The 18,925-nt window shown below is 40.7% G+C and overlaps 1 long non-coding RNA gene across 1 annotated transcript in view; it reads right to left on the bottom strand.

The window, feature by feature from the left end:
* Positions 1 to 532: 532 nt before the first annotated feature.
* Positions 533 to 18,925, bottom strand: part of LOC111576288 (uncharacterized) — a 32,902-nt gene continuing 14,509 nt past the window's right edge. The window contains exon 3 of the long non-coding RNA XR_002746807.3: positions 533 to 9,075. This is a non-coding gene — a long non-coding RNA (uncharacterized LOC111576288). The remainder of the gene's footprint in view (positions 9,076 to 18,925) is intronic.

Below are 18,925 nucleotides of genomic sequence, written 5' to 3' on the forward strand. Positions count from 1 at the left end.
GTTCTGTGAAGCAGCCCTACATTTATAAATGTATTTCCACAAAGATGTGACACGATGATAGCTTTACACACTCTGTATTTCTACAAAGATGACACTTACAAGGAATCATTAATATGAGGTTTCCCCATTCTCACCTCAATCCAGTCTGGAGGCATTGTAGTAGAGAGCCCACACAGCCAGACGCCAAGCCATTATTTCCTGTCTGATTGCTCTGCGGCCAGCGCGATTAAGGAGAAGACTAAAAGGTAATTTTTCACTATGATGGACAGAAGGAGAAAGAAAAGTAGAGCTGCTCTCGGTTTAATCTCCTACACATGGAGGGAGTGAGGGAGGGACAGCAGCAAGAGGAGGGAAGCCATCGTTTCCAGGGACACAATACCTAAATTAATCGTCCAGCCTGATGGCCTTTAGGATAAGATAAGTAGCATTATAATAAGGAAGGCCACATAAAAGACCAGACACAGCTGACAAGCCAAGAGAAACTATTCAAACACGCTCTCTCTCTCTCATAGACACACACACACAATAAAGATTGGTCATTTAACTTGCTTTATTATTGCACTGGAAATAATTTCACCCCTTTACAGAGCAGTTTGTCCGTCTGTGTGAAAAGACAGACAGGACAAATGAGAGAGGATACACGGAGGAGAGAATTATAGGTAAAGAGCAACAAAGGGAGGTTTCTTGGAGCCAGAGAGACAGGAAAGAGTCAGAGCAAAAGATGTTTTTTAAGCTCTTGTAATTCATCACTTTGTCACAGGAGAGCCAGGTTGTGTACGTAATTCTAAGTGGTGATCACAGCTTCACAGAGGAGGTGTGGAGGGAGGCAAAGTAACACTTCACACTGCGCAAAAACTGTGTGTTTGTCAACTTTGTGGAACAAGTATTTCACATACCATAAACTGCCAGAGAGGATATGCTGAGATAAAAAGAAAAATGACAAGCAACTGTAATCAACAAGCAAAAAAACCAAAAGGTGCTGCCATTTCTCAGCAGGTATTTACACTTGTGATGGTGCTTACAGACCACATCTGAAACACTTTTGCAATGTGTAAAACACTTAATGCACATACGGTACATGAAGAACAGTAACTATAATTAGGCTTATTAAGTATAAGAAAAACATGAAAAAAATGTGCCAAACTATTTCCTAGAACCCACAGTGAAGTCTTAACAATTCATTGTTGGGTAGATCAAAGTCACAAAAAATAATACATTCCATTTACAACAAAGTTGCACAATTAAGCAAATGTTAATCACAATCAAAATTGTGGCTTCCCACAATTAAATAAACATGATTGACAGTGACATCAACAGTAAAAAAATGTGCTACACTCTTGTATGTAGATAAAATCACTTGTTATCAACAAATTTAACAGTAGAGCACTTTATTTGATCCTTTCAATGTAATTTTTGGTCATACACCTGTCCGAGTTGGTAGCAGTGCAGGAATAGATTTGGGAGACTAGAGGCTTTCAGGTGCATAGCCATCTAGCTAGTATCTACTGTAGCATGCATGTGACGCGTTCAGGGAACACCAATTAATTATAGTATCTATCTATAAACAGATGTTCATCCAATGATGTGTTAAGGTACAATTTAACTTATATTTTTGCCTCTAGGAGATGTAAAGAATTCAAATAAATCTCAATATTAATCAAAATAATCTTGATTATCATTTTGATCATAATCGTGTAGCTCTAATGTACAGCTAAAAAGAAATCAGAAGCAACAACCTGCCACTTGAAAACTAGAACCAGCAAGTTTGACACTTTTCATTTGATTAATTGATGAGTTGACCAATTAGTAAATCAAATAAGAAGTTCTGTACTGTATACATTAGTAGTGTACTACACACGTCCACGAGAAATATGCATATATTGCATATCTTTTGACAAAACATTTAAATTCTAAACAATCCTTACTTATTAGTGGCTTAAAGTGATCAACTTCAAACTGGGTTAAGATCAAAGAGTTGCATAAGTTCTTTTTCAGATGATTGATTACAAGCCTTAGCATCACTATGTGCTCTGCTCAGCAACCTCATTACTAAATATGCTTGAAATCAACTATATTTTGTTAATACATTAATATCTTTCATCACCAACAGATACCAACACCTTTCCTCTCAGTGCTGTCCTGGCAACTTAACTGGAGAAAGAGGTTTATCAGCTTGTTATGTCAATCTCGCTACCCCCTGCTTTGAAGTTTTTAGCCTGTGTGTGTGTGTGTGTGTGTGTGTGTGTGTGTGTGTGTGTGTGTGTGTGTGTGTGTGTGTGTGTGTTTGTTTGAGCACTTGTGCGCATCAGCATACTCTTGAATAGAGTCTGTCGGCTCGCTCGCAGTCCCAGTTTCGCCCCATTGAGTGATTGTGAGTGTGTGTTTCCCGCAGAGCAAACATGTTAGTTCGTCTGTTCTCACAGTGGGCAAACAGCGAAGGGGGCCCATGAGCGCCGTTAATGGAGAGACGAAGGAGAGGGGTAACAGTTGGATTGTGGAGGCAGAAAGGGAGGTAAGAGAGGGGATGATGGTTATAATTTAATGTGGAGCAAGACTTGCATCAGTACTTAACGCAAGTGGTTACTGTGTGTCAAATATAAGCAGTGAGTCGGTGCATGTGTGTTTGTGTTTGTGTAAGGGCCACGGGGCAACCTTGAAGAAACTCCACTAATTGCAACCACTGGGTTTTACCTGAGGGTCTTCTCTGGCTAATATCATTAGCTAATCTGCTGTGTGTTATCCCCCTTGCCCTCTCCATCAGAGTGCCCCACTCTAGTAACACAACCAGCGGCATCCACCACCACGCCCCCCTTTAAAAGCCCCCGCTTATACCCCATGCCTGCTTCCCAGAGCCCAGTGCAGACTGCTGAGTCCGGGCTTGTGCTTCTGGAAGGGCCCTGCATCTGGGCTCCACTGACAGAGAAGATTAATACCTCAGACACACACAGACACACAAGCATGGGCAAACTCGCACACATTTTCGCGCCCACGCAGCAAGGTATGGCTCGTGGATCCACTTCAAATGCACACAAACACGCATATTTCAACCTCAATCAAAACTAAAAACAGAGGCGATCTGCGCATCCTACCTCCACACCACCCATACTCCCTCCTTCATCCTGCCTAGGTTTCTCCAGGCTGTGGACCACTCCAAGTCTACCTCCCAATTTCCCCCTCCTTTGCCTCCCCACCTCCACCCCAGATCCCACTTTAAATAGAATCTCCAGGCCACAGAAAAACAACTTTCTGCTGATGCGACTACTCCTTCATCCTTCCCATCTTTCCCCTCTTCCTCCCACTCCCATCACACACCTATGGTTATGGAGAGCATGGCAGGCTGAATATGAGCCCTGAGCTCTGTTGCAAACGTTGTATCTGAGTTGGTTACCAGCATGCTGCTGATGCCCCCTGTGGGGAAAAAAAGTCCACAAGGCAAACATGCTCTCACAAGTCTGTTTTCATTCAAAACCAACAGCAGTCAGATTGATCACTGGTTGAAAGAAATAACACAACTAGTAACAAGAAACTTTGCAGTAAATTAATCACTATGACAGTAATAAAACAAAAAGAAAAAATGGTCACTGGATATGAAAATGAATTTGCTTAATTTCTCTTTTTTAAATTTTTTCAGAACAAAAGTTTCCACAACTGGCTGACACCGATGTCAAAGTGACCACTTATAGCCTTTCAGGACTGGTCATAGTTAAACTGATAAAATGATGCCACCTGACATTGCCCTCATGGGAAAGGTGAAAAGACAAAGGGCAAACAAAACTCTTGAGGAAAGAGAAAAGGGTTATTTCCAGATGTGAATTATTTCTATACCTCACCTCTGCGTGTTCAAAGTGGAAACCCCCTGGCATTCCCCTGGGGGCTGCCAAATGTGTGGTTCGGCCCACATGCGAGTGGAGCGAGGGGTGTCAAAGGGGCTAGAGGTGTTGACATAACCTCCTCCTCCCAATATTCACCTGCTAGGGCCTGCATGACTCAAACACCACACCTGTGACTGGAGGCCAGGCGTTTGCGTGGATTTGTATGACTTAAGTGTTTAACAAAAAAATTGTGCCACAGAAGGAAAAAGATGAGGAGGAAAGAAAATGAGCGAGAGAGAAAGGGGGAAAAGAGAGGCAACTGAATGGAAAAAATATTTGACCATAGCGTCAGAGTAAAGGATCAGATAAAAGAGTAATCGCTTAGACAGGGACGAGTCCGGCACATCTCTGCCGAACGCCAAAACACTTCCCCGTGTCAGCAGATTGGCCGCTTTTCAAAGAACTGAAAGAGAGCGACAGAGAGACTGAGACAGAGAGACCAACCAATGAAGAGAATCTACAGCTGCACCACAACCAAAAGTGTTTGGAAAACGATGTAAAGGAAGAGGGAGAGGCTGCTGCCCTGGACAAAGTGATGGTAACTATTCAACCACAGAAGATGGTAAATTCAGGTGAGTGAAACTTAGCTTACAGCAACTTCCATAAGACGCTTCCATGAGAAATTTCAGAGAGGAAAAACAAAACGGCTGGTCATTACATCAATTAAAAATGAGGAGAATCCAGAGATCTCCAGACAGAGAGGGAGATGAACTGTTTGAAGGACATAGTGTTCGAAATAATGCACATCATGAACAAGTGTCACAAAAAATACTCATGCAATTTTGCGTTTGAAAGGAAGTGAAATGTATTTGTTTCAGTTTGGTGGGTTCGATCATTATAAAACAGAGAAATTGCAGTCTTTGTGTTACATTGTTTAAAACAGAGCGTATTCATTACAGCATTTCAATAAATAATCACAAATCCCTTCATAAATTTATTTGCTTAAAGAAATTATTTTGGCTTCCAGTAGGCAATAAAATCTTAAAATGACATAATTAGCAGGCTGATACAGTGCCAGTTATCAATTGGATTTGATCTTTTTAATTCACGTATTTTTTTTGTAATCTACATTTAATGATTCATGTGCCACAGAGAGGTGACACCGGAATAGCAACGAAAGTGGTTTAAGTGATTTGATATCAGGCTTTATAGCGTCCCTGAAAACATATCAAACTGTCTTTTAGACTGTGTGTGTGTGAGGGGGAAGAGAGGAGAGAAAATAAAGGTAATATTATTTAAACAAAAATAATAAAACACTTCTACCACGTAATTTTACTATGAGTCATATTTCAATATCAGAACATAAAGCGGAACATTTGTGAACATTATAAAAATGAATAACTACAGTAGGAAGTGTCACGATCAAACTTGTAATGTTGTTTGGGGTATATTGTAGGTGTATTCTTCCACTCGCTGCGCCCTATCGGATCGGCATTCCATGTCCTTATAAATAATGCATTTTTTAATCTGATTTCCCAGAGCGATTCTCAGTGTGTTAGTCACATATTCAATAACGGTGCGCCGTGAATAATCTGGCTGTGTGTTTCTGTGATTTTCCCCCTATTTTCCGCGGAGGGGTGGGCTGGTCGGAGTCGGAAAGGGAGAGGAGAGGAGAGGAGAGGAGAGGAGAGGAGAGGAGAGGAGAGGAGAGGAGAGTCAGGTGCATCATCAGTCAACATCCCTACAAGATGACAATGAACAGATGCATGCAGTTCTGCTACACAGCCATGTTTTAGGATTACTTGTCTCTCTCATCTGGAGCCTGAATATCAGTGAAGTCTCTCCTTTCGCCTTCTCACAGCCATGCATCTGGAGGGCAGGGGATGACTTGTTCAATGATTAAACAATTTCTCAACTGACAGAGTTGGGAAATCAGAAGAAAAACTGCAAAATACAATACAGAACTGTTTAAATATGTGTACAATAATGGTTTTTTTTCTTTTTTTTTAAAAACGTTTGCATGAATATATTGTATTTTGTCCTTTTCCTTTTGAAGAATACATTAACACTAGAAATCTAAATAAATAAATAAAAAAAACCACACATTAGACATCTTATTTTCCATTGTTCTGATTTATGGTTCTGGGATTATTTCCAGTGTTCCTTCACAAAACCAGAAATGTGGAAAACAAGACATTTGATTTATAGTGGAGTAAGATTTATGGAAGAATTTGTCTTTAATAATGTAGGGCAAATATTTTTGGCAAAAAACAAGCTAAATATACTGTGGATTGTTTTGCTTTTTTCCCTCAAAGTACCACAAACTTGAGAGTATGACACAAATATTTAGAGTGGTGGAGGGGTGGAACTGCCTCGCCATACCAATGCCACTGTCCTTTCCCTCATAGTGCCCTGGGTGCCGTTTCTTCCAGCCACACTGTCTGGCCACAAACACAGGCAAACATGCAACTGCAGTTCACCCAAGGCCTCATAACACAGCAGACAATGATTTCAATGTGCTGCCATTTGTAGCTCTTTCTTTCAAAAATACGCATCTAATTTACAATCTCGATAATGTCATATTTTCTCAGCCGCAGGCAAGCGAGTACCACAATAATAGAGCTGGAGGTCAATGAAAGGGTTCGTACTTTGTCAATATCAATAAAAGAGCATGAATCACATGAAAGACAAAGATGGAAAATTCCACAAGAAACTGCATCTCAACAGTGTGCCACAGTGGAGAGATGTGCATGTGAATGCTGTGCTTCTAAGAGGGCAGCTAAATCACAGCACATTCCTGCTAAAGGCTGCATGACTAAATGACTGTAACCCAATATTAGTGATGAAATACAGAGTTAATAGTTTTTTTTAAACTTTTTTTTAAACAGTGAACTATTGAAACTGACACATCTCAAACTTCATGAATTGGTGAATATGTGTGTTTAAAAAGTAGAGAGAGCAAAATGTTCCTAAATAAAGACAGAACTGGTGCATCTTGACAATTCAGAAACAGCCCAAACAAGACTAAAATTATATCTTTCAAACAACCAATTAGTGCGCTCACTTGTGTCCACTCAGCAGGTTTGTTTATATTCGATGGTATTAAGTAACTAAATATGAAGTGATGGACGCGACGCCTGAAAAACCTTCATCTATTAACTCTATTATCACGCAATACTTTGTAACTAAGAAACTTCACCTCTGACCATCCAGTGTCATAAACAGAGACACAGAGTTAATGATAAAGATGTCTTGTGGCAGGATGTGGTGAGACTCCAACAACAGAAAAGTTAGACTGACTGACAGGATCACTGTCTGGACGGCAGGTGGACAGAGCGCACAACACTTTTACATGTGCATGCGCTCACACATGAACACACACACCTGGATCTGGAGAAAACCTCAACAGTTGGCTGGACAAACCTAGAGCACCCCCTAGTGTTATTTTTCCATAATCCACAAGGCCAAAATGTCCAATAAATTAAAATATGCTTTTGATAATGCTCACTGATCAAAATGCTGTAGGTCAAAGCACAGCAACATAAAAACAGTACTATGCCCTATATTAATCATTTATGATGGCAAACTTTTTTTTAAAAGAGAAACAAGACTGTTACGTGTTTCCCTTTTAAAGAATCGGGGCTCCAACTCCTCCAAATAAACTAAAAAAAACAACTTTGTAGACTGTTACGAAGTTTAAAAAGCTGCACGTTTTTTATGCAGTTTCACAGGACATCACAATTTTTTTTTTTACTTTGTTTATTTCGGAGAGGTCAGACTTGGATGATTTAACGTGCACTTCAACACAACACAACTTGTTTTTGGGCAACAACATTTCTATAAATCAGTAGATTACAACACCCCAGACGAAGGCTGACCTGAGGTCTTTCTCTCAGGCTAGCAGGCAAAGATCCCAGAGTCATTTTGGAGAGTTGAATGTGATCTGAGGCCTTGCCCGGCATCCAAAGCAAATCCTTGGCTAAAGCCTAATGTATGTTTCCATCCAGGCTCATGTAAGTGTTTGTGATTAAAAAGGGAGATATGAGAGCCGAGGCGTTTTTGCAATCTTGCACATCCTAATTTGGTACTAGGGGAGTTAACACACCTGCCAGCTTCCTGCTGACGAGGGTGATTTCTCAACTGTTGTTGTTTGTGCGTCAGTTTAAGGAAAGGTGAAGACAGTGAGAAAGGGAGAGAAGTCCAGGTTGGGCAAGACAGAGCAAACACACACAAACACACAGACACACATCAGCCACAGATCTCTGGCTGCTGCCAATAAGAGGCAATCCTAACATGTGAAAATGTTGACTGCTTGATGATTGATGGTGGTTATTTGTGGCTTTCTAACCCTCCTCCTTTGCCTTCACTCCCCCTTTTTCCTCCGCTTTCTTCGCCTTCCTCCTCCTCCTGTTCTCCCTCTCATCTTTGTGCCGTTGCCCCCCTAGACAATGTGAAGATGATTAATAATGTGTAATGTTGTGTAAGCTGCCTGATGCCCATCATTCCCACCACATCGGACATTTTTCAAAACCTGAAGTTGGACGACATACACGTGACCTCCATAAACCCCAAGTTCCAGGTAACATGTCAAACTCCGGACACAAACCACATCTAAATTAAACGAATGGTATATACAAAATAAAAACTTATGTGCACCCTGATACACATTATATTTCAGACAAAAATCTAAAGTGTGCAAGACTTTTGGTCAGAAAAACTTAATTTTTCATTATGTACATCTATATTTACATGTTAGTATGGGGACAGACATAAATAAAGATGTGAATACGGAGACAAATGAATAAGTGGCAGTCTTGCTCTCAGTGTGTGCTATTACTGCCACGCTGCCATCTCCCCATCCATCACTCGCTAACACTGTGCATCTGAGAGTGTGTGTGTGTGTGTGTGTGTGTGTGTGTGTGTGTGTGTGTGTGTGCGTGTGTGTGTGCGGAGGAGGAGGATAAGGAGAGAGGAAGAGGAGAGGACATCAGAGGCCACAGTGCAAGTTCCTCATCCATCATTCTGTAAGACCAAACTTTAGAAGCAAAGGAAAGGGAGAGGGGAAAGGCAGAGAGGAGATGTTTTCTCAGAATGATTCCTTGCTTCCTTTCACTTTTCCTGAAATAATCAATGAGGCAAAACCATGCCCTCGATGTTTCGACAGCACGGCCAGGAATTCCTCTGTTTCTTTGACTCTCCCTCTTCATCCAGCAATCGTCCTCTTTTCAGCCGGACGTTCTACTCTGTTCTTCCTCTGGCTGGTCTACAGACAGACAGGGGGGAGGGTCACAGAGAGAGATGGGGGAATGTGGGGTGGGAGGGTGGGGGACAAGACAGGACAGGGCCTTTAGTCGAGAGATCATTACCTTTACATTATTAATGTATGTCCAAACCACAAAGGACATTCACAGACAATGAGGAAGAGAGTGACTGCTTCTCTGCTATCTGTAGCAAAACTTACAGAGAGGGTAGATTTCTGGATTAAAATATATGGAGTGTGTCCGAAATGATTCCAGAAGACCACTGCCAAGCAAGGTGTTCAATGAAATATTTTAAATGATATCTACACAATTGTATTATTAGGGCTGGGTATTCAACTTCGTTTTGGTCAGAAATGTGTGCTTAAAAACTGTCACATGCAAAGAGCAGACAATCGATGTTTGGCCACATTTGTAAGTTTATTCTTCAGTTGGAAAGTCCTAATTTAAAATTTTGCAATTTTGGCATAGTTCTGTTCTTGCTGACTGTGTTAAGATAAAATGTAACATATATGAAGATTGGTTTATTTTGTTAAATTAAAAAAATTTAATTGTCGTATTATTATGGTTATTTTTTAAATTACTAATACTACATATTTGTTGAAAATAAAAGTGGACAAAAGTTACAAAAGAATTTTGGAGATACATTTCATTTATTTATCAAAAGAAAATTACATTTTAAACAAAAATGTTTTGGCTTTTAAGGATTATAAACAAATGTAAACAAGTGTGTCAGCATGTGTCTGAATGTGTATATGCAAAGCATAAAGCAGGTTTGGCAGACACTTTGGTGAAGCTGTGAGCATAATTAAGGAGTGTGCTGTGTGTTTCATTAAATGCTCAATATATCTTGTGTTTTCTGGATCATTTAAGCCCCATTACAGAACAGTGGCACTGCTTTAATTTCTAAAGTGCCTTTCAAAGGCATCACCTCAGGCGCTTATTTCTGCTCTCTCTCTCTCTCTCTCTCTCTCTCTCACACACACACACACACACACGTAGGCATACACATACATCTGCATGTACACATCATGTGAACTATGTACACACTTGAACACATTTGTGCTAACATGCAAGAAATGTGGGTGCCCACACACCTGCATTTATACCTACAAAAAAAACAATCTAAAACAAAAATAGACTGAGTATTGTTATATTTTAAAGCTATATTTCTTTTGTTCTCTACACTGTGTCTGCTTTTGTCCCTCTGTGTATCTTTGTAACAGATGACAGCAGCCTTGCAGCGGCTGGGGCCGCTGTCTTGGCTGCCAGAGCCATTTGACTTGCCAGCTTGGCCGAAGGATGAACCCCAGGACTAACTGGTGCCAAGGTCAGATTCTCTGAGTGTGTGTTTGTGTATACACAGGAATGCATTTGTCCATTTAGTTCAAGGTGTTAGAGATGATGAAGTCTGCTTGGTTATAGTATATTCACTGTACTAAACGTTCCAGGAAAAATCCTCCTGTGCATTTGCAAATTTCATCTTTAGTGCTTGCATGTGAAGGTATGTGAGAAGCGTCTGCTGAGCCAGCTGCAGATTGAAGGGAGGTGGAGGTAAGGGGAGTGTTGTTCAGAGCAATTGATACATTGCGAATAGAGTGGGCTTCCTGTCCGGGTTTTGTGGCTAAGGTGCTAAACGCTTCAGGAAACCAGATACACTTGCACATCCTCTAAAGAGATAAAGGGACAGGGTGGAAAGGTGGGAGAACATGAGGGCTAAAAGGGGTAAGAGAAAGGTAGAGAAAGATACATGTGCTCTGAGGTATGACTGCAGCGCTCCTATACCTTCAGATAATCTGAGATTATTCAAACTTGGCACGACAGCAGCAGTGATGGCGGTCTGAAGTCAAAGAAGGGTTCATTTCTCGGAGAATGCCTTTGTCGTTTGTTCTCCTCCTCTCTAATGAGATGGAATGTGGCTAAATTAGCAGCTGAGAGGCAAAGCTTCATTTACAAGACAATCAAATGATCCTTTACAAAACACACTCAATATGCATTAGATGTCGGCTTTGTGAATATAGGATGGCCTCCTTATGCACTCAAATGAGGAGGGGGGAGTATTTGGGTGTTGCGCGGTGGTGAAAAATGCCGAACTGAAATCATCCATCACAATGCAATAAAAAGGCCTGCAGCGCTCTGAGTGGGTGAGACGAGTGAGATGCTTGTATTGGCCCACTGGGTTTCCCTCTGTGAAGGAGGGAATGTGTAAATGAACGTGTAAATGTTAAAAAATGTTCTTTTTATTAGACGAATTGCATCATTAAATCACATTATAAAAACAAAAAATGCACCATTAATTTCCTTCCCAAACAGCCATAAGTACATGTCTCTCTGTCCCTGTGCCTATCTCTGTGTACCCCCATGGGGCGTCAAAAGCTATTCCATTCCATTATACAGATCAGTCTGGTTGGGGAGATCTATAAACATGTTTGGGAATGGATGAGTCAGAAGGCAAAAAAAAAAAAACAAACAAACAAAACAAAAAAAAAACAACTTCTTAATTGTGTGTAGGCTTGTTTCTCTGCCTACTAGTCAAACAGACGTGCCAGCAAACAGGTAGTGTCTCCTTTCCACTTTTTGCCCTTCCTCCATCAGGACATGAAAGGTAGCATGAATAATAGATGAGGGAGGTGATGAGATCAATCAGAGGCTATCAGTCTGGGAGATAGGAGTGGACAGAGTAGGATGTAGATCTGCGCTGGACTAGAACAGCAGGCCTGCTGTCAAAGATAGCAGGAAGAGGTGGAGATAAGCACTGATCTATAGAACACGAGAATGACTTGACTTGACGACTGGCGAGTCCAAATATATGTACAGAGTAGAATGAGAAATATCTCACTGTAAGCCTGCATTCACACCCATCCCTGCATGCATTGACCTCCTGCACCTCTGCATCTTACATCTGTGACAATGCCACCGCAGTATGACAAATGCAAACAAAAGGTTCACCTATTTATCACTGTACAGGGCAGGGTGGGGATAATTACACAACTGTGAAAATTATGACATTCTGTTGTTTTGTTTGTCCTCTAAGAGATTACAGTGCTGAGGATGAAGGTGTAGCGGCGAAAATAATATCTTTACAGCATTTTTCTTAAGGGGTACACAAAGGCTAGGAGACAGAAAAAAAACAGACCCACAAACACACATGCACACACAAATGCAGTTTGCGTCCCAACCACCTATACCTCGTCTCTGCTCGCAGGCATGATTAATCCAGTGCAGAGCAGGACGATTTTGACCCTAAACAGAAAAGTCCTGTTGAGGCTGCAAGAGGCACTGATTTATGTAGGTACCACTCCATCCACATTAATTATCCCCATGCAGGTGCAGGCCCAAATTTCTCATCCCGCAGCTGTAGCCATGTGCTGCGATACACTCAAATAAACACACACAGGCACGCACAAATAAATAAGGCAAGCACATGCAGCCTGCCCCCATTGTCTTGCCAGGCTGTACTTATGGTGTCTGGGTGGCACAGAGAACACTGGCCGTCACAGCGTTGAAGGATTGTGCACCCAGATTTAGCACAAACGCAAATAACAAACCAACTGCAAACACAAATAGAGGCACGCAGACAGAGTTTGTCCTGAAATGCTGTCTCTGGCAGCACGTTTTCCTGCTTCCACTTCTTCTGTTTTCTTTCCTCACACCATACCAGTGAATCTTGTATTTTAGTAGCCATACCACAGAGGAAAAATGCTCCATTAGAAGTAAATGCTCTGCAATGAACAAATACATTTTATGTTTAATTAAACAAATTTTAAAGCTTTAACTGACCTATAGGGACCCCAAGTATAAATCCTCCTTCTAAAGGTCGAGTGACATTATTGCATTGGCCAATAGAATCTAATGTACGATCATTATTATAATGTTGTAGATGTTCCAGGTTGGTGCTACATCTTATTACTTAAAAAGTGAACTACAGCTATCTGCTAAGATTTAGTATCTAGTGTTTTCAAAGTTATATCTTCATATGAAACCCAAGCACCAACTACAGCTGTCAAATAATTGCTATGGAAGCAACAGCTACAGCTGTTGACTATGAAACATACTTGAGCAAAATTATGCAATGCACAGTGCAGCTTTGGGATCTTAGTAACTCCCTTCGCATTCCACCTAAACCTTATCTACAAAAACTTAAATAGGCAATTCTACTCCCCTATTTCTTTCCTCCTTGCTTCTTTTGTTGAAGTTATTGTCCCCAGGTGACACCAGGCTCAGAGTTACACCTGTGTTTGTGCCTGCGTGTGAGTCTGTGTGGGACAAGCAGCTCTACCACTGTGCTTTCCCTAGCAGAGCTAGCGGTGTGTGATGTGTCACTGAGAGCTCCTCTCATTATGGCCTACATTAGCACCCTACCTCGCCCTGATTACTCCCCCGCTGAGCTCAACTCCACAGCACAAGCGTGTTTCCGTGTGTGTGTGTGAGAGCCAGAAAGGGAGTGAAAATGAAAGAGAGACCCTTCTCCTCTTGAGGGTGAACAGTGTCTCTTCATCCCAGTGACAGCTTCCTCATTTCTCTAATACAAATGGCTGCCAGTGCAGGTCGGCATGCATCAGAAGCTTGGGAGTGGGCCCCATCACTGCTCCTCTGTCCATCTCATTTATTACCCAGTTTGTTTGCACTCTTATCCGCGGCCTTGCCCTGCCAGCCCATCCATCAACACACAGACACACTCAGGCACACACATACACATCTGCTCACTGACTGACAGTACCTTGTATTCCTTGGGCATGAGACACACAGACACATAACATGCTGCTTTCACATTTGCATGAGCCCTCTTACACTTGGCTCTCTACTTGTGTTTGCTGCCCTAACCACGCACACTTACATGTGTAGTTCAAATGGTGAATTCTCCCACGCTTCTTTTCCTGTCAAACCACTTCATCAATGTCATCTGTTCTTGAGCTCTATTTCTTTCTCTGCTCTCATTGTCATTCTAAAAACACTTTCCTCTAGTCACAAATCCCCAAGAGGACAAATGTGTATAAGAGCATGGCATTGGTCAAATCTTCACTCTTCAATATCCATCAATATGCATAATCTTATAGATTTATCAATCAATACCTTCTAGAATGCCTGGGTACAGCCTGTGCTATCCCTTGGGGTTTGGGGGACCTGTGAACATATTGTATTTAACTGAGGAAAAGTGAGTGTAAAACAAGCTCAACAAAACAGAAAAATGCTTATTTAGAAGAATATGACCAGAAGAGGTGCAGTGGTTGTTTTCAAAGAGAGTTTTGAAAGCGGCACATCTCATGCAAAGAAAGTGACTGCAGAGCATTGCTTTTCATATATGTAAACCTACATATAATTCCTTTTGAAGTTTTAAAACAGCAAAAACCTATTTTAACGCAAAACTGAAAGCAGTTTTCTAGTGGCACGATTCACCGAAATATTTAAAAGGAGCTTTGCATTGCACTGCAAAGTGATGCAACTTAGCAAATCTAACAAGTCTAGCATATAAATAAAAACACGCACGTATAAAAATTTAATTGTGAAATAACCAAACACACACTTTTCATTGTTATAAAATATTATTTCATCTTGCTTATTTTTGCAATATGAGATTGTCAAGCAGATTTGAAAACTGCCATTATGAAAGAATTTTCAAAAAAAAATAAACAAAAACAAGACCTTTCTGCAGTCTGTTGAATTGATAAACACCTGATTTCACATAGCGGAAGCTTTCATGTTGAATTCACTAATTTCATTTTTTTCCGACCCTCTTACTGAATCTTCTATTTACTGTGCAACTTTTGAAAGTTACCAAAAACACAAAAGATCTAGTTAAAATCTGTGTGCAAATGAGAGACACAAATTTGAGTGGCAGATTTAAAGAAAATTTTGCAAAAATGTTCAACACATATAGGAAAAATAAATATACACACAGCATTTACTTAAATATGTGTTTATATGTTAATGTAACCATACTGACTTTGGCCCACTTTAGTTTTCAGTAGCTTACTTCCAAATACTGAATGTCCTGTTTCAAATCAGCTGATAGTTTTACAAGACATGAATTCTCACTTTGTTGGAACAACCGAATCACTGTGGTTGTACAACTTTCCTACAAAGCAATGCTTCTATTACCTCATAAACAAAAGTAAGTACAAACAGCGGTGTTACATCAGAATCCGTTGCAACCCTTGCAAAGAGACACAAGCCCAAAATAAAAGTGTATTTTGGCCCGTCATCAAATTAAATCATGAAATTAATGTAAATAATATACAGCTGATCTGACCTGCTGTTTGTCATGTTAAACAGCAACATTAATGAGGGAAGCCACTGCGTGAATATTTTGTACACTGACCTTTGCTATTATGAGTGTCACAACTCTAGTCAAACCCACTGGTGTGTATAAATAATTTGTTACATTTATACATTATAAGTAGCTTGTAACGTTTACACTGCAGAGCCCTGCTTGTATTTCACGGATTGAATTAATAATCAGCAGAATATTTTATCATTTGCAACTCTACTGCGAAAGATTCTGCAAGATGGTAGAGTGGAATATTGTTAAACTGTGTAATTAAGACAGACCAAACTATTACTGACCAAACTAATGCCAAAATCAGCACTATAACTGAGGAACCATGGGTGAGTATGTCATATGCACATGCTCAGGGCATCTCTTGCATCAGACAGCACTAAAACTACAGCATAGATTTCTCACTGTCTCAAGGTCTCATCTGTGGAAAAACCCACCACCTTCCTGTAAAATGCTACTTCACTAAAACCATATTTTTCTTTTCCAGGGATAGATCAGCTGGAAATAATCAATACTGGTAATTATGTTTACTGGAGGTCTCAGTTTAACTGGCAGTTCAAGTGGGAAATGTTTTAAAAATAAATGTTAATATGTTTGAGTAAAACAAATCCCAGTACCAAGGCGGTAAAAACTCTGTGGCACCTCATATCCGTTTAGAAAAGTATTCTTTTTAATATTGTTTTATGCAAACTGAACACACAGAAACAGGTATATCAAAAATACTGATCTGCTTTATTATGCAATAAGATATGTTCACACTCAAACCAACCACTGGGTGTGCACACGTACACACACACACACGTACACACACACACACACACACACACACACACACACACACACACACACACACACACAAACACACACACGTACACACACACGTACACGTGTACACACACACACACACACACACACACACACACACACACACACACACACACACACACACACACACACACACACGTACACACACACGTACACGTGTACACACACACACACACACACACACACACACACACACACACACACACACACACACACACACACGTACACACACACACGTACACGTGTACACACACACACACACACACACACACACACACACACACAGAGCATGTTTTGGGGGCCAGCTGCCAGCAAATGAAGGATCTCCTTCCCAATTCACTTGTTATTGTGCTGTCTGGGTGACAAGTATACCTATAGAGTGAGTATTTATTTCCGGAATGTTTTGTTCCGTTTTCCTGCAATGATGAATGTTTCTTTTATAAATCCATCGCCAGGCCTTTTAAACCATAAACAATATTTCTCCAGCCCAGATTCCTTGTGCAGCAGTCTTGGGGAACCTTGAGATTTCCAGGCTCTGATTTAATGGCTCGTAATTCTTGAAAGGCAATCCTTCTTCACCCTCCGACGCTCAGATGCACCATCGTTCGGGCTGCCCACCACGCTCGGCCTCTGCTCCCCTTTTAGATCCCCAGGCCAGTCCAACGCCAGTTAAAACTATTCAGCTGGAAACAGCATCGTGCCCCTTCTGCCACTGGCACTTGATTATCTGCTATGTGCTGACAGGACAGGGCTTCCCGTTCAAGTTTTTGTAGATATGTGAGAAACGGTATTGAGACTGGGACAGGTTTGCTCTGAGGTGCGTTTTCTGGATCAGTGGCAGCAAGAAGATGTCATCATATCACATCATGTTCTAAGTGTATCTCATATTCTCCTCAGTTTGTAATACTGATGAAAAATATGTTACTTAACAGCCTACATTGAGAGTGGCATCTGGCCAGTTTAATGATTATGAGAGACACCACTGCTCTTAGGAAATTAAGCTGTCCTTTATGACTCTGATGGACTTTGTGTCTTGTGTGCTTATGAGGACTCAAAGAAAATAAAATTTCTAAACCAGAATATCAAGGTGTAGATACTGTCTAAAGAACAAAACTCTGGGCCTGCATGCAGACACTAGTGAGCATTTGCTATGACGCAGGATTTTTTTTACGTGATTCACAAACAAAAAGTTAAACTTCAGTTTGTAAGTGCAACCATCAGTCAAATGCAGTATATGTAATAATGTAGCGAGTGTGTAATTACATTGAAATACAAACTGTATTCAAAGCTTGACTCATGGTTACGAGCACTGCATAATAACCAAAAGGGAAGAGTCCTGATAACATTTCCAGGGTGGTTGGGCTTTCAGAGGCCAAAAAAGGTAAAAGGCAGTAAAACATTACACTTTAATTTTTGCATTTGGCTAAGAGATGAGCCATTTAAAGTGCTTTAGATGCCTGCAATACTATCGAGATGGCTGCTGTTAAAGATACAATAAGCAATAGTAACTAAGCAGGAGGGACAGACTGCCCTCAAAAATTAATCACTTCATGGTTCTTAATATTACACACTGAAAGAACTTAACTAAAGTTCATTTAAAATTACACTTGAGCTTTACCATCTTTCTATGTGTCCCCCATGGTGGGGGCACATGGAGAAGGTTGAGCTGACTTTAAAATGTGCCATAAATGTACCTCTGCAAGTCAACTAAGTACAAGGGAAAAACAATAGCAAGTTAAAAAAGCAATCATTAAGCTGGTATCTCTAATTGTGTTCCTTCCTCTCCTCATGTATAATCCCTGGTTCCTCGCTTTGCCTTCATTAACAATGGATGAATTAATTAGAAACCTTCACAGGATTTCTGCACAGTGAACCCAGGAGATAAAACACATCCTATTCCTCAGACCTGCTCTTTCCTTCTATTTTCTTTTTTCTGCTCTCTCCTCCCCCTGCTCTTAATTGTATTGTTTGCTTGTTGTGTCGATAGCAGGATTAATTTCACTATAGATCAGGATTATTGACCTTCTCGTCAATGTTATTTCATTTCTGTAAGGTGCTAATTATAGGGAACAGGGGAAAGCAAATTGCACTGTAACTTGCCTCACTTGCTTTCCAATAAAACAGAGTGAAAACAACATTAATTTCTTCTTAGCTGCTATCTTTGGGATGGTAAATTCAAACACTGTGTCACTATCTCTCTATGACATCTAGTGGGACATTGTTAATGACTGTTGTATATGATTGGTTAACTTTATGTTTAAAGCACTGTTGACTACTCTGACCCATTCCTCTCCACTAAATGCCAATCTTGTCACACTCGCTGCTCTTTTCTTGATTCTCTCACTTCATTTCAGAGAGGGGGAAGGCACAGTTCATAAACAATTAACCGGCAGGATAAGTGATACACTCAAGCGCTAACAGACCTGAAAAACATTGTGTTATAAATTCTGGTAATTGACTGGAGGGAGGTGAGCATCAGGCCACTGAGACTGAGCAGGCAGCATGGAAGAAGAGGCAGTTGGCACTTTCGTACAATTAACATCTCATAAAAGGTGAGACAGGGCACATTTTTTTTTGAAAGGAAAGGATGTAGGCAAGGGTATAAATGTCTTTGAATAGACAATTACAGCCGACAAATCAGAAAAGGTCTACACGTTCAGTAATTTGCCACCATTATGTCCGTTTTGTGATTGCATCTACTTCCAAAGGTCTACCCAAGTACAGCGAGCCCTAAGACCCTCTTATCCACCCTT

The sequence above is a fragment of the Amphiprion ocellaris genome, chromosome 8 (assembly GCF_022539595.1).
Source record: "Amphiprion ocellaris isolate individual 3 ecotype Okinawa chromosome 8, ASM2253959v1, whole genome shotgun sequence".
Taxonomy (NCBI): Eukaryota; Metazoa; Chordata; class Actinopteri; family Pomacentridae; genus Amphiprion; species Amphiprion ocellaris.